General features: G+C 41.6%; 1 protein-coding gene across 2 annotated transcripts in view; it reads left to right on the top strand.

The window, feature by feature from the left end:
- Positions 1 to 15,842, top strand: part of rps6kal (ribosomal protein S6 kinase a, like) — a 147,462-nt gene that overhangs the window by 3,350 nt on the left and 128,270 nt on the right. The window contains exon 1 of one of the 2 annotated variants that reach the window (XM_069893641.1): positions 9,203 to 9,258. The exons of the other annotated variant lie outside the window; for it this stretch is intronic. The gene's annotated coding sequence lies outside the window, so the exon portion shown is untranslated. Of the gene's footprint in view, positions 1 to 9,202; positions 9,259 to 15,842 lie in introns of those variants that run through there. 2 annotated transcript variants of the gene reach the window in all.

The raw sequence follows: 15,842 nt of genomic DNA, 5'->3' as shown, positions 1-15,842 counted from the left end.
TGCTGCATAGAGCCCTTTTGGCTAATCCATCAGGAAGGGCGAAGCATAAGAGGAATGACATTGCTAGGCAGTGTGTGGCTGCATCTGGCTGTGCGTGGAACCAAAGTACGATGGCACCAAGTGTCACAGTGTGCTGAGGTTCTACCTGTCCCAGGTGTTGCAAAGGATAGGTTTGTCACCATTGCCTCAATGTCCCAGTGAGCAGGACTTTGCCATACCAAAAATGTTTTTCCAGAATAATATCTTCGACCCCAAGGCCATCAGACAGTTGTCAGCACTGAACATCCTGCAGAAACAGAGCTGAGAACTTGTTGGATCTGGTGGGATGATTCCCTGAGCATATCATCCAGGTCATCTGGCTTAATGCCTCATCGCCAGGGCTCACAAACAGATCCCAGGACTTGACCTGGTTGGTGGTGAGAGGGTCCCTCTCAGTGAGATCGTTCTTGTATAACCGGAACATTACCATCCATGCATGATGGTTGCAGTGGAGAGACTGTCTTCCACCTCTTTGCTGACTGCAGATTTGTAAAGAGTGTGTGGAGAAGGATGCAAGGGTCCTTGTCACGGTTCATCTCTAACAATCAGCATGACAGAGGACTCTGTTCCCAGGGACTCACTCAGAGTCCGATATCCAGAACTGCTGGAAGATCATCATCTCAGTGAAAGAGGCATTTTGGTCTACCCAAAATCTGTTAGTCGTTCCCCGTATTGAGATATCGGAAAGGGAATGTTGCCAACTGGTGCATTCAGGCTGCAGGCGTATGTGCTGATGGGGGCACTGAGGCTTGGTGCAGCCAATACAGGGCACTGTGGGGAAGGACTACCGTCTAGAGTCCTCCTATTACTGGTCACTGAGGGGAAGCCCATCAACCAACAGCTGGGGCGGGGGGGGGGTAAAAACAACAAGGTACCACGGTGGTAGTGGGGTATTGAGAGAACAATGTTATAATGTACATTGATGAGAATGTATAGATATGACTGACATGAGTGTTAAAAGTCTTGAATGGTTTTCTTGTTTGTACATAGTTTTTTTTCGAGACAAGATGTGTCTAATGATAATGTGTAGAAGCAACAAGGTGCCACAAGTGGTTGTAACAGGGTAAATGTACTTTGATAAAAATGTCTAGGTATGACTGACATGAAATAAAAAAAGTCTTGAATGGTTTTCTTGTAAATAATTTATTGTGAATAAAATATATTTTTGGAAGAAAGTGAAGGGCAGAATGTAAAAGCATGTCTTTTTTTGTACCTCTTTATTGTTCAAAAAATCTCCCACTACTCCTCCCCCCTTATCCCTTTTCTCTGCATCCTGCACTTGATCACAGTTTCTAACCTTTTGATAGCCCAACCACAGGCTGTGAGACTCTGCTCATTCCTTTATCTGTACAACAGGATTGTTTATCTTTGATTGCAGTGCTATGGTAAGAGTGGTCACTTTGCATGAACACCCTCCATATAAATAAACTATTCTGTAATTATAACTAATTAGCCCTATTCTCACAGACACTTTAACCCAGTAATTAATCGCCAATTTACTGGTTAACTACCAGTGTGAATGTTCGTGAACCAGCATGCAGGCATCAGATCGCTGAATCGTTTTGAGTCGGTGTACCAGTTAGCCCAGTGTGAAAGGGATGGGGTATACAGGATGTCACCGCTGGAAGATAGACGCCCCTTAGCTCTGGGATGGTGACTGTGAAAGGGCGCAGAGAACCGATTAACATCGTTCTAGTGTGAACGACAAAAACGCTATTTTGAACCAGTTCATTGAACCGCAAATTTACCCGTTACCAATGTGAAAAGGGTTTTTGTTAAAAGTTCAGTTCCATGATCATTCTAACAATAATGTGACAGTATGATCTTGTGTCCAGTCTGAACAAGTTCTGAGTCCTTATCCTTCTGTGCTTCATTATGTTTTTTACATTTACTCATCATGTGGCACATCATTAATACCTCTGCAATTTTTTGTCTATACTTTTGACACTGAAGTGCTCCACTTTGAGGTTGGATTGCAATCTGTTGGGTGTGAAAGCCACCTCTGGTTGTTTGCTCCTGATGGGCAGAAAGAAGATTTTGATATAAAATTGGAGAAGAAAAAAAATGTTACCTTTGATGAGCGATGATTTGCAACAATATGGTAAATACTACAACAGAAACCTCACCTTTCAAAATGGTGGGATGTAGCTTTTGATGTGGCCTGCAAATTCTCCATTTGCTGCAAGAGCTCATTGTTACCATGTGCTCATGCATTCTTGAAAATTTAAGTCGCAAAGGGGAGGGGGGAGTGTAAAACAAAATTGTGTACAAATAAAGCAATTATTTATCACTTTTTTACAATGGCTTGAGAATATTTTAGAGCTTTTAGGAACAGAGATTTAGGCTCAAGGGAGAACATGGCAAGAAGATTAGAAGTTGTCTTTTCTGCCATTCCATCAAATAAATCTTCCCATGTAGCAGCAGGGTCTCTGTTTATCAATACATGTACAAATAATTTTATAATGTGATTTGTGTTAAGCTATTTAATTTTTAAATGATACAACTTTCACACTATATATATATATATATATATTCTTTCTTTGGCTTGGCTTCGCGGACGAAGATTTATGGAGGGGGTAAAAGTCCACGTCAGCTGCAGGCTCGTTTGTGGCTGACAAGTCCGATGCGGAACAGGCAGACACGATTGCAGCGGCTGCAGGGGAAAATTTGTTGGTTGGGGTTGGGTTTTTCCTCCTTTGCCTTTTGTCAGTGAGGTGGGCTCTGCGGTCTTCTTCAAAGGAGGTTGCTGCCCGCCAAACTGTGAGGCGCCAAGATGCACGGTTTGAGGCGATATCAACCCACTGGCGGTGGTCAATGTGGCAGGCACCAAGAGATTTCTTTAGGCAGTCCTTGTACCTTTTCTTTGGTGCACCTCTGTCACGGTGGCCATGGAGAGCTCGCCATATAACACGATCTTGGGAAGGCGATGGTCCTCCATTCTGGAGACGTGACCCACCCAGCGCAGCTGGATCTTCAGCAGCGTGGACTCGATGCTGTCGACCTCTGCCATCTCGAGTACTTCGACGTTAGGGGTGTAAGCGCTCCAATGGATGTTGAGGATGGAGCGGAGACAACGCTGGTGGAAGCGTTCTAGGAGCCGTAGGTGATGCCGGTAGAGGACCCATGATTCGGAGCCTGAACTTGCCATTAGCAATTGGTGTTGCTGCCTCATACATCCAGGGATCTGGGTTCAAATCTGACCTTGAATGTTGTCTGCATTTTCTCTCTATGACTGCTTGATTCTCCTCCAGGTGGGCTGGTTTCTTCTAAAGACTAGGTATGTTCAGTGGCTACTGCAAATTATGGTAAATTGAATCAAAAGAGAGTTGATGGTCATGAGTGAGAGAGTAAATTGCAGGAGTACAGGAAAGTAAGGAGAGAGGGAATAAGATTACACTCCAAGGAGTGAACATGAATCCAATGAGCTGAATAACCTTTTTTTGTGTCACTAAAAGAATAGTTCATTTTCACCACTTGGGCTTTAATGGCAAGTAACAACTTTAACAGACTACAACATCCTAAGGCACTCAAGAGGAGCCATCATCCAAAATAAAATTGCCAATGAGTGACACATCGATCTCAGTTGGTCAAAGAGAGAGGTTTTGGTGGAAAGTGAGGGAGACTAGTTGAATGCTGGTTCATGATTGAGAAAGCAAGCAAGGAAGACAGGTTTGACCAGGTTGCTGAGAACTTTGCATTCAGCTGTCCTACATCCCATGAGACTGCACTGCATCAAATTCATTTAATACAATGCCTTTAATCTAAAGAGAGTTCTAAAGAATACTACTGACTGAGTAGACAAACCTGGAAATATTATTTTTTACACAGAACTCTGATTACATCATTCTCTCCAAAAATGGTTTTGGAAACTTATAAGCTGAGAGATGATAGTTGAAAATTTAATTTTTGATCACTAATACCAGATATGCATGACATGGGGGGCTGATGGGCTTACTTTGGATCCACTTATGTCAGTGGATTTTCCATTATAAGTGCTTTTAAATATTCTTACAAATCTAAAACTTACGTTCTTGGTTTTGTCTCCAATCTGGGAATTTCTGTCTGGATGTTGTCAACTAAATTCTAGCTTCCAGCTGCATCACAGTGTGGTATAGTTACTGCTTAGTAATGGCTCAGAGGTCAACCTACAGGACCAGAAGAGTGGCAGGGAGGATCACTGGTGGGATCATTGTCTGACCAGGGGGGGGTTGTGCAAAATCATGAGGACCCCTTCCACCCCCTCACACAGCATATTTCAGTTGCTCCCATTGGAGACACAGGAGTATCAGAGCCAGCACCAACCACAAGGCTGAGGAACAACTTCCCACAGGCAGCGAGAATGTTGAACAACCATAAGAACTGCTCGCACTGATCATCCGAGACCTTCATATTCATGAAACAATATTTATTTGTATATATGAATACTTATCCTGCATATGTATTGTTTGTGTGTTAGATCTGATTGTGTGTCTGCATGTCGAGTTGTACTTGTGCAATCAGATGACAATAAACATTATAAATCATGCCCCTTGGATTATTCTCAGTTTGATAGATCTAACTTTCAGAAACATTTGAAATCAGTTTGAAAGTATGAATCTTAAAAATATCAAAGTAGATTACTTAAACTTGAAAAGCAGAAGCAATAACTAAATATAAACTAATGCTTTAAAAATATTGCACAAATTGAGGTCATTTTGAACTCAGACTACTTTGAATTTTTTTATTTTCATTTTGCTACCTGAGGTACCTGCTCTTTCCTATTCAATCAAGGGGAAAATACCCTTTGACCCCCTTCAGACCAGCTGCAGCAGTCCGTGGTGAGTGTGACTTGGTGAATGATATTGAGTTCAATTTTCCACTCTCAAGCATGGACAAGTTGGGCTGAAGGGCCTATTTCCTTGCTGTATAACTCGATGACTGTGGTGTCATTTTAGAATTTGTGTTGGTATATACTTGTAAATAGTGAATGGGGATAATGATGAAAGTTGTTTTGTGATTATCCCAAGATGTTCAGGTTATTAAATTATTATTCTTTTTGGTCTCTAAATTTGAAATAGTTTTGTAGGGAAATAAATGAACTACCCTGTATTAAATTAAAACCTTTTTTTTCATACTTTAGAAATGCTTGGGAACAGCTTGTGGGAGATCTCTCCTTCCACAGTCTATTTATTCAGGATGCTCGGTGAATGGCAGCTGGTGCACTTCATGTTTAGCTGGCAGTGGACCAGTTCCCAGTCAATGACTTGGAGACTTTCCTGTCTCCACAGAAAGGATATTAGAGGAGACCATAAGAACTTTGGCGCTGGGGTTCGTTCTAGAAATAGTGCAGCTTCCCCAATTTGTGGCATAGTGAAAACCATTTTGTTGAGAGTTTGGTAAAGATAGGGAACTGTGAGGGAGCTGTCAAAATGTGTTAGGAAAGGGGCAGGAAGAAGAAAGTTGTAAAGCAAGTGGTTTAAAAAATTTATTCAAAGAGCCTATCTCTGATTAATGCCTTTCTGAAGTAATTTAAGAACAAATATTATATGATTAAATTAAATTTATATTCTGAAGGAATTAAGTTATGCTTTAATTCAATGTATAGGTAAAATATTAAATTCCCTTGGTTTCCAAGCTGCTGGGCTGCCCTGTGGATATTTAATATGTAATTTTTGCCAAAAAGCACACTCCAAAAATTGGTGCCTTAATCTAGAAGAAATCAAGTCTTTGGGAATATTTATAAGATGTGTTAGACTTGTGTAAACAAGCCAGAAAAGGAGATCTCAGAAATAACTAAAAAACAAGTTATCACAATGTACAGATGGCATCCTGACTCTCATTTGGTCAATGTTCCTATTTTAAATTTAGACATATGGCATGGTAACGGGCCATTTCGGCCCATGAAACAGTGCCACCCAATTAACCTATACACTGTTTTGAACAGTGGGAGGAAACCGGAGCCCCTGGGGAAAACCCACACAGGCATGGGGAAAACTTACAAACTCCTTAAAGCATGGGATTCGAACCTAGTCTCAATCGCTGGCTGCTACACTAACCACTACGCCAACCATACCATCCCTGCAGTTTCAATGCTATGGTGATGGTGTTTGTTCTCTTCCCCTGCTTTTTCACAATCTTTTGCTTAATTTGGCTTTTGGAATAAGAAGGGGTCATTTAAATGATAACCATCAAGATTTTGGCTTTTCACACCCTGAGAATAATAGATACACATTTCATAAAAGATAGGGAATCTTTCTGCATTAATTGGAGTAAAAATCTGCAGATGCTGGTCATCTGAAACAAAAGCAAGAAAAAGTTTTGTTTTCCCCAACAGCTGTCACGCTGAACAACACTCACCAAAAATCACTACCAAAATATCTCTCTGCACAATTGAAACATTACTTTTTGGCACTAATTGCAACCGTAAACACTTATTTACAACTTTTTAAACTGATGATCTCTTTTGCCACATTGTCATTTACCATGGTGGGTGCTGCAAGTAAGAATTTTGATGCATCTGTAAATTGTACATGTGTAAACTCTCATGTATCATCATGACATGCTGGTGGTGCTGTGCATATCAGGCAGAAACCATGTGTGGAGCAAATTAATCCACATTGCAGATCTAGGACCCTTTATCAGAATGGGAAAAATGAGAAGGGAACAAAGTTGTAAAGAGAGGAAGGGGGAATAGGGTGAAACATGAAACTGCAGATGCTGTGATTATAGTCAAAATACAAAATGCCAAAGAGATGGATGTCTGTGGCAGGTTGAGGACCAAGGTTACAGTTACTTTCAGAAACAATAGTTAGAGATAGAAAAAGAAAAAAACATTGAAGCAACCACCCTGCAACTTCCCACGCTTGTCCTTTCTCCTTTCCATTTCTGATGGAGGATCTTTGACTTAAAACTTCTCTCTTCCCAGATATTTTTTGGCCTGAATACTTCCAGCGTTTTGATTTTGTTAGAATTTTGAATTACTCTTGAGAGAAACTGTCAGACATGTAGAGATGTATTAGCTCCCATCCATGCTATAATTTGCTATGGACCTTTGTAAATAGAAAACAAATAGTTCTCCAGTGACATTCATTCCAAGTGTTTTAAAATTATAATTTTTTGGCACCCATCTATGATTTTGAATAATTTAAAATCTTTAACTAGATCAGTGTATGTTTTTCTTTTCCAGTTAGAAATTAATAAATGCCTTATTGCAAACGAATGGATTAATACAATTGATTATGAATTTGTTGAAACAAAGCTAATCTGCTTGTGACTGTAAATCATCCTCCATGTATATATTAAATTACATGCTTTCAATTTAATTTGCAATAAATGCTCTGTTACAGCGAGCAGGCTTTGGGATTCTTTTGGAGTATGATGCATTTTGTACAATGCTAGGTTGAACTGATTTTATTGTTTTGGACTTTTGTGGAGGTGTGAAAGCTGATGTATCGGAAGATCTGTCAATTGATCTTGAGTGCTGTGAGGAAGTATGACGCAGGATTGCCGAAATGCGTGGGTGAAGTAACAAAGGACTGCTTGCATTGGTGTTAATGTATTGAAGTAGGTTTTAAAATTATCTAAGACAATTTACATTCCTTGCCATATTCTCATCTCAATGTATGTTTTTGCTTTCATGTTTAAACAGGAATTAAGCTTTACCATTTTTTGGACTGAGAATTTATCTTACATAGGATTAGATATTCATTTCTGCACAAACAAGGGAGCATTTAAAGGATAGGAGTGTGACAATGGATTGCCAGGCTGCTTTTTCTCTCATCTAAATAGCATTCTTGTAACTGGTGAGTAGCCATCTTAATTTTGGAAAGAAGAATGTATTTATCCACAAAAGTTGTGCTGCAACAGAAGTTGATGTCATACAAATTATGGGATTTTTCATGAGTGAAATCTACTGGATCCTCCAAGATTCTAGACAGTCATTTATCGCTGAATTTGCCACAATGTGAGGTGGAGGATGTACTGATTTGATTAATTATGCCAGGATATCCAAGTAATGGCCACCTGAAAACCTTGAAACTTGGGCAATCAATTCTACTACCTGCTTTTCTTTTCAATTAAATGAGCATTGAGATTCAGAGCATTCAACTGCTGATACTGTTGTCTGTGGCAGGAATTGTATTGTTCATGTTAGCAATTTGAGATTTATTGACAATTGTTACTCCATAATACCAAATAATTTAATCAATACTAGCTAGTACTGGATCGCCACCCACTTCACACTTTGGCTGCTTCAAATTTTCCGTCTTTACTGTACAGCATGTAGGACATGGTTGATCTTCAGCCCTTTTGTTTCCACTGCAAATGTGCCACATATCAGACTCAGAGTTCAAACACTCAAGTCTATCAATTTGAGAACTCACAGGTTGTTTTCATAAAGCTCTGTAGTGTGGATTGTGGAGGGTCATGTGACCTCTCTTGTCTGGAGTCTAGTCTGGAAGTCACCTCATCTGCCAATCAAGGCTTGGATTTGCTGATCTTTGAGGCTAATGTGTCATTGGCCCTGGCAGCTGACCAGTGATTCATCCTCCAGGTGCCAATCAATGATTAGAGCTTCCCACTGGTCAGGCAGATGCACGATTGGCCCTGGCAGGTCACGTGGATGTCTTACATTGAAAAAGTACCATGTTCTCTCCATCCCTCGCCCCCTCCTTCCCCCTCGTGCCCTCCCCCCTTCACGAGTTGAATAGTAAAGACAGTGGAAATGTGTATTATTGTGTATGTGTTCATTAGTTGTGACCATTGCTGAACTCCAAGGTGCGAGCCACAAGCAGCCCTGGAAGGCCTACTGCAATGGGCCCATCCCCGATCCCAAGCAGCGGCAGCACTGGAGATCAGGTTCATGTGTATGTTCTCATCTAGTTACACGTTTATACCGTGCCTGTGGGTACTGAAGAAGTTAAACCCTCATTTCTCAGTATACCGTGCCTGTGTCCTGTGTAGGTTAGTCTGGTCAGTGTGTGCCCTTTTTGTGAATTCCCCTGTATATAAATAATGACCACTGTTCCTAACATGTTGATTCTCTTCAAACCTAGTCTTCAACACAACAGGCTCTAAGCAGATAAGGAAGATTCTTGACAAATAATGGTAGCTTAAGAGTTTATTGCATGTGTTGTGGGATAAAGTCATAATCTTTGGTTTGTTGCAGGAATTGAAATGCAAAAAGTGGATAAATCTCTGCATCCTGACCAGATGTGTCCTTGAACATTGTAGGAAGCAGGGGTAAGAAATTGATGGAGCCTTGGCAGTAATATTTGTATCTTTCTTAGCCAAAAGTAATATATTGGAAGACAGAGAGATGGCTGCTATTTAAGAAGAGCATCAAGCAAATGGATAGTCAGCATGGTTTTGTATCATGACTTGCAAATTTGAGTGTTTTGAAGAGACCACTGAGGATTGATGAGGATGGGGTAGTAGATGTTGTATACATGAACTTTAGCAAGGCCTTTGACAAGGTGATAGGCTGGTCTGGAAGGTTTGATTTCATTGGAGTCAGGATGAATTAGCCATTTGGATACAAAATTGGTGTGCTGAGAGGAGTAAGTATTAGAGGGGTCATTTTCAAATTTGAATCCCGTGACCAGTGTTGTGCCTCTGATGAGTCCACTGTTAATTTCTAAAAAATGGATGTGAATGCAGGCAGAATGATCAATGTTGTCAATGAAACCAAAATTAGCAGTGCAGTGAAGAAGTTTGTATAAGCTTACAACAGGATCTAGCACAAATGGGAAAGTGGGCAAGAAAATGGCTGATGGAATTTAACGTACATTTGTGTCATTAGCCATTTTACAAAGCTATACAAGACCGGGTCATACAAAATTAATGCTGAGGGTACTGGGGAGCATTGTTGAACAAAGAGACCAAGGGGTCAAATACATAATTCTCAGAAAGCAGCAAAACATGGTCGTGAAGAAAGCACCCTTGCCCTCATTGGCTGAGGCATTGAGTAAAGTTCTGGTAGCCACACAACAGAAAAGATGTGATTTACTCTAAAGAAGAAGGAGAAAATATTCATAAGGATTTTGCCTGGATTGCAGGGTTTGAGTTACAAGATGACATGATAAAGGTATATTAAACAATGAGAGGCAAAAATAGGATGGAAACCTTGATAGGGATGTTGAAAATTAGGGAGCATGGGTTTATGGTGAGACGGAGGTTTAAAGAGGTCCTGAGGGGTAAAATTTCACAGGAAGTGTAGTTAGTATCTGGAATGAGGTGCCAGAGCAGGTTAGTATCTGGAATGAGGTGCCAGAGCAGGTTAATATCTGGAATGAGGTGTCAGAGCAGGCGCAGGAGGAAAAAACAGTTGAAAAACTTGAAAGGCATTTGAATGAATAAGGCATAGAGGGATAGAATGAATGCAGGCACCCCAATGCCCATCGCTCGGTCTGCCTCTGGCCTTGGTTGGTTTCTCTCCACTTTCCCAGTCCCCATCCATTCTCTGGTCAATCTTCCACAGCCCCATTGCACATTCCATCTCTCTTCTCTCTACCCCCTCCCCCACTACCCCAATCTCAATTATCTGCATGGAGGTCAGTGACATGTGGTGTTTTTCAGGGATCTGTTTGTGATTTTTATAACTGACCTGATGGGAAAGTGGAAGGGTGGGTTAAAAATTTGTTAATGACAAGATAGTGGCTGGTATGATGGATAGTCTGGATGATTGCAAAAGTGGCAGATGGAGTTAATCCAGAAAAGTGTGAGGTGGTTTGTATCGCTGTCAGATTTGAAGGCAGAATACAATGTTAATGGGAAGAATCTGAGCTGTTTGAGGAAAACTTGAGAGGTCTGTGTCCATATGACACACAAAGCTGTCGCACAGGTTGAAAGTGTAAAGAGGGCGCGTGTTGTGTTGTCTTTCATTAACCATGGGATCGAGTTCAAGAGCTGTGAAGTAATGTTGTGCTCTACAAGACCTTGGTTCAACCTCTCTTGGAATATAGTGTTTGGTTCTGGACACCGCATTACAGGAAAGGAGTCAATGCTATAGAGAAAGTGCAGAGGAGATTTCCAAGGATAGTGCCTGGATTGGAGAGCACACCTTGGAATACATTGAGTGAATTTGAGCTATTCTCTTTGGAGCATCGGAGGATGAGCGGTGTACAAGATGATAGGAGGCATTGATCGTATGGATGGCCAGACGATCTCAGGGCTGAATTGGCAAGCACAAGGATGCATTCATTTTAAGTTGCTTGGAAGTAAGTACAGGTGAGATGTAAGAAGTAAGTTTTTCACGCATGGATTGCACTGCCAGCAACAATAGTGGAAGGTACAATTGGATCTTCTAAGAGACAATTAAATAAGTACGTAGAACAGAGAAAAATGGAGGGTTATACATTAGGGATATTCTAGGCAATTGTTAAAGTAGGTTATTATGTTGGCATTGGCGACTTCAGGGGTTTCTACGAGGCTCTCAAGGCTGTGTATGGCCCCTCACCCCAAGTCCAAAGCCCGCTGTGCAGCTCAGACGGCAAAGTCCTCCTCAGCGACAAGATCTCCATCCTCAACCGATGGTCAGAACACTTCCAATCTCTTTTCAGTGCCAACCGCTCAGTCCAAGATTCCGCCCTGCTCCAGCTCCCTCAACAGCCCCTAAGGCTAGAGCTGGATGAGGTCCTCACCCAGGATGAGACATATAAGGCAATCGAACAACTGAAAAATGGCAAAGCAGCAGGTATGGATGGAATCCCCCCAGAGGTCTGGATGGCTGGCGGCAAAACTCTGCATGTCAAACTGCATGAGTTTTTCAAGCTTTATTGGGACCAAGGAAAACTGCCTCAGGACCTTCGTGATGCCACCATCATCACCCTGTACAAAAACAAAGGCGAGAAATCAGACTGCTCAAACTACAGGGGAATCACGCTGCTCTCCATTGCAGGCAAAATCTTTGCTAGGATTCTCCTAAATAGAATAATACCTAGTGTCGCCGAGAATATTCTCACAGAATCACAGTGCTGCTTTCGCGCAAACAGAGGAACTACTGACATGGTCTTTGCCCTCAGACAGCTCCAAGAAATAAAAACAAAGGACTCTACATCACCTTTGTTGACCTCACCAAAGCCTTCTACACCGTGAGCAGGAAAGGGCTTTGGCAAATACTAGAGCGCATCAGATGCCCCCCAAAGTTCCTCAACATGATTATCCAACTGCACGAAAACCAACAAGGTCGGGTCAGATACAGCAATGAGCTCTCTGAACCCTTCTCCATTAACAATGGCGTGAAGCAAGGCTGTGTTCTCGCACCAACCCTCTTTTCAATCTTCTTCAGCATGATGCTGAACCAAGCCATGAAAGACCTCAACAATGAAGACGCTGTTTACATCCGGTACCGCATGGATGGCAGTCTCTTCAATCTGAGGCGCCTGCAAGCTCACACCAAGACACAAGAGAAACTTGTCCGTGAACTACTCTTTGCAGACGATGGCACTTTAGTTGCCCATTCAGAGCCAGCTCTTCAGCGCTTGACGTCCTGTTTTGCGGAAACTGCCAAAATGTTTGGCCTGGAAGTCAGCCTGAAGAAAACTGAGGTCCTCCATCAGCCAGCTCCCCACCATGACTACCAGCCCCCCCACATCTCCATCGGGCACATAAAACTCAAAACGGTCAACCAGTTTACCTATCTCGGCTGCACCACTTCATCAGATGCAAGGATCGACAACGAGATAGACAACAGACTCGCCAAGGCAAATAGCGCCTTTGGAAGACTACACAAAAGAGTCTGGAAAAACAACCAACTGAAAAACCTCACAAAGATAAGCGTATACAGAGCCGTTGTCATACCCACACTCCTGTTCGGCTCCGAATCATGGGTCCTCTACCGGCATCACCTACGGCTCCTAGAACGCTTCCACCAGCGTTGTCTCCGCTCCATCCTCAACATTCATTGGAGCGCTTTCATCCCTAACGTCGAATTACTCGAGATGGCAGAGGTGGACAGCATCCAGTCCACACTGCTGAAGATCCAGCTGCGCTGGGTGGGTCACGTCTCCAAAATGGAGGACCATCGCCTTCCCAAGATCGTGTTATATGGCGAGCTCTCCTCTGGCCACCGTGACAGAGGTGCACCAAAGAAAAGGTACAAGGACTGCCTAAAGAAATCTCTTGGTGCCTGCCGCATTGACCACTGCCAGTGGGCTGACATCGCCTCAAACCGTGCATCTTGGCGCCTCACAGTTTGGCGGGCAGCAACTTCCTTTGAAGAAGACCGCAGAGCCCACCTCACTGACAAAAGGCAAAGGTGGAAAAACCCAACACCCAACCCCAACCAACCCATTTTCCCCTGCAACCGCTGCAACCGTGTCTGCCTGTCCCGCATCGGACTTGTCAGCCACAAACGAGCCTGCAGCTGACGTGGACATTTACCCCCTCCATAAATCTTCGTCCGCGAAGCCAAGCCAAAAAAGAAGACAACACTGGGCTGAAAGGTCTATACTGTGCAGTCTCATCGTCTCCCTCCCTCCTCCACCTCCTTTCTGTAAGTCGTTCCTTGACACATCCCTCTAAGTAACCTTTTTGATTACCCTCTTACAAACTTTGATGTGGCCTCTAGTTTGTCCATTTGTGTCTTGAGATATTTTATCAGTTAAGACTTTATAAATGTAAGTACAGGTATACCCCGCTTTAGAAAACTAGAGCGTTCCTGTGGAACTTTTCGTAAGCTGAAATGGTGTAAAACGAAGAAATGATTACCATTGATTTCTATGGGAAAACATTTTGAGCGTTCCCAGACCCAGAAAAAACCCAACAAATCATGTCAAGTAACACAAAACCTAAAATGACACTAGCATTTATTAAAATCAGGAATGACATGATAAATACACTACACTGTGCACATATTATTTCTACTTTACAGGTTGGGCTGAGTCTTTGGAGGTTGGGGTGGTGGAAGGTACAGGAAAGTGGGATGTAGGAGAGCGAGGAAGAGCTGCTTGGAGTACGCACACAGCCTCAGGATGCATGCACAACCTCTAATGGCTCGCTGCTTTTGCCACATTTTTTCATAAAAGTGAACACAGGTTTCTTCGTAAAAGCGAATTTGCGTAAAGCGAGTGTTCATAAAGTGGGATATACCTGTACTTGTCACACAGGTGTTATTCTGACATCATTGTGCAATTGTGCAGCAGCTTGTGGGTTGAAGGCTTGCAATTGAAGGATCTGAAGTTAATTAAGGAAAATAAGGAATCTCTTGAAGTTGTCTGTGCATAAAAGTATAAATAGTGCGGCTCTTTTCATGCCTTTCGAGTGCTGTAAGAATTTCACAGCTTTGAATGTCTCGGAAGACTTGTGTTTGAAGATGGTTAACCTTGGAAGAATTTGTACCCCTTGTCCCAATGCCCATTGATTATGGCTTTTAATATATTGATATTTGTTTGGAAATCAATTATTTATTTGCCACCCATTTGTGTATTTTTAAAAATGCATCTTCAAATCCATAGATTATTAAATACATAAATAATTGTTTATTGAACTGTTTCACACCTATGGATGTGGCATCCTCTCATTGAATCACACAGCAAGAAAATAGGCCCTATCGTTCCTGATCCTTCACCGACATTCAAGCATCCATTTGCACAAATCCTTCTCTGATCCTATTTTATTCTCCCACATTCTGGTAAACTTACTGTATTCACCAAGGGGAAGGAAGTGCAAGATTGTGAGTTTGGGGAGGAATAAGTAAATAATCTGGAGTAGGTGAGGATCAAGAAAGAGGGATATGAGATATTATTGAGAAGCACAAGTCATCGAGCTTTACATCATGGAAACAGGCCCTTCGGCCCAACCTGTCCATTCTGTAGTTGGTCCCATTTGCCTCCATTTGGTCTGCATCTTTCTAAACATTTCCTAATCATATACCTGACAAAATGTTACAATTGTATCTGGCCCAGGGCTTGACAAGATTTATTCTGGGTTGCTATAGAAAACAATCTCAATTGGAATGCCAGACTGGATGGAGGTTGTCATTTAAAGACACAATATTTATGATCATTTTGCAACATTAGTCAGATTTACAGATTTGGGTTTAGCTACCAATTTATGGGATGTGACTTCTTCAGAAATGGTCATATTAGCAGATATTCAGCATCTGTCTTATAAATTTCTGCTGTGTGAATAGTTGATAATGATGAAATCCTATAAGCACTGCCTGGATGCATTGAATGATTTTCTAATTATCCCTTTGGGAGATGTTGAATTGGTAACTGAGCACAGAGAAATTATTGTACCCACGAAATCATCTCAATTCTGTTCTATATATTATGTAGTCAACTCTTAATTTAAAATCATTGATTGTTTAAAGCACCTAATTATGAATTCAATTTAAATTAGTTTTAAAAGTAGGCATTGAATGCTACAAAAAGTTTGAAGTTTTAATTTGATGGAACACCTAGAATGGGTAACTTTCTTATTGCATAATTTATTCAAGAATAAGATATATTCACAGATTAAATGTAATTCTCTGTAGTTGATTTGCAGGAACCATTTTGCAGTAATCATCAGACATTATACAAATGGAAATTACCATGGTAATGGATTATTTTTGTTTACAGAATCTTAATAAATTCTTTGCCATCTTTGCCAAAAAAAGCTCTGGAACCTAATCCCACTTTCATGCACCATATTCAGAGCCTTGCAATTTTTGTTCTTCCAGTATGTCTGAGTAGCATTTAAATGTGATGAGTGCGATGCCAATATTTCAACCTGTGAGTTCCAGACTACTGCCTCTAACTCTTCAAAGTATTACTTCAAATCCTTGCTGAAATTTAGTTCTGGAAAAGTTCCATGGGATAAGACCGAGTTGTTGTTCATGA

The sequence above is a fragment of the Narcine bancroftii genome, chromosome 8, assembly GCF_036971445.1.
Source record: "Narcine bancroftii isolate sNarBan1 chromosome 8, sNarBan1.hap1, whole genome shotgun sequence".
NCBI lineage: Eukaryota > Metazoa > Chordata > Chondrichthyes > Torpediniformes > Narcinidae > Narcine > Narcine bancroftii.
Note: the sequence above shows the minus strand (reverse complement) of the source record. Positions and strands in the feature narration are given on the sequence as shown.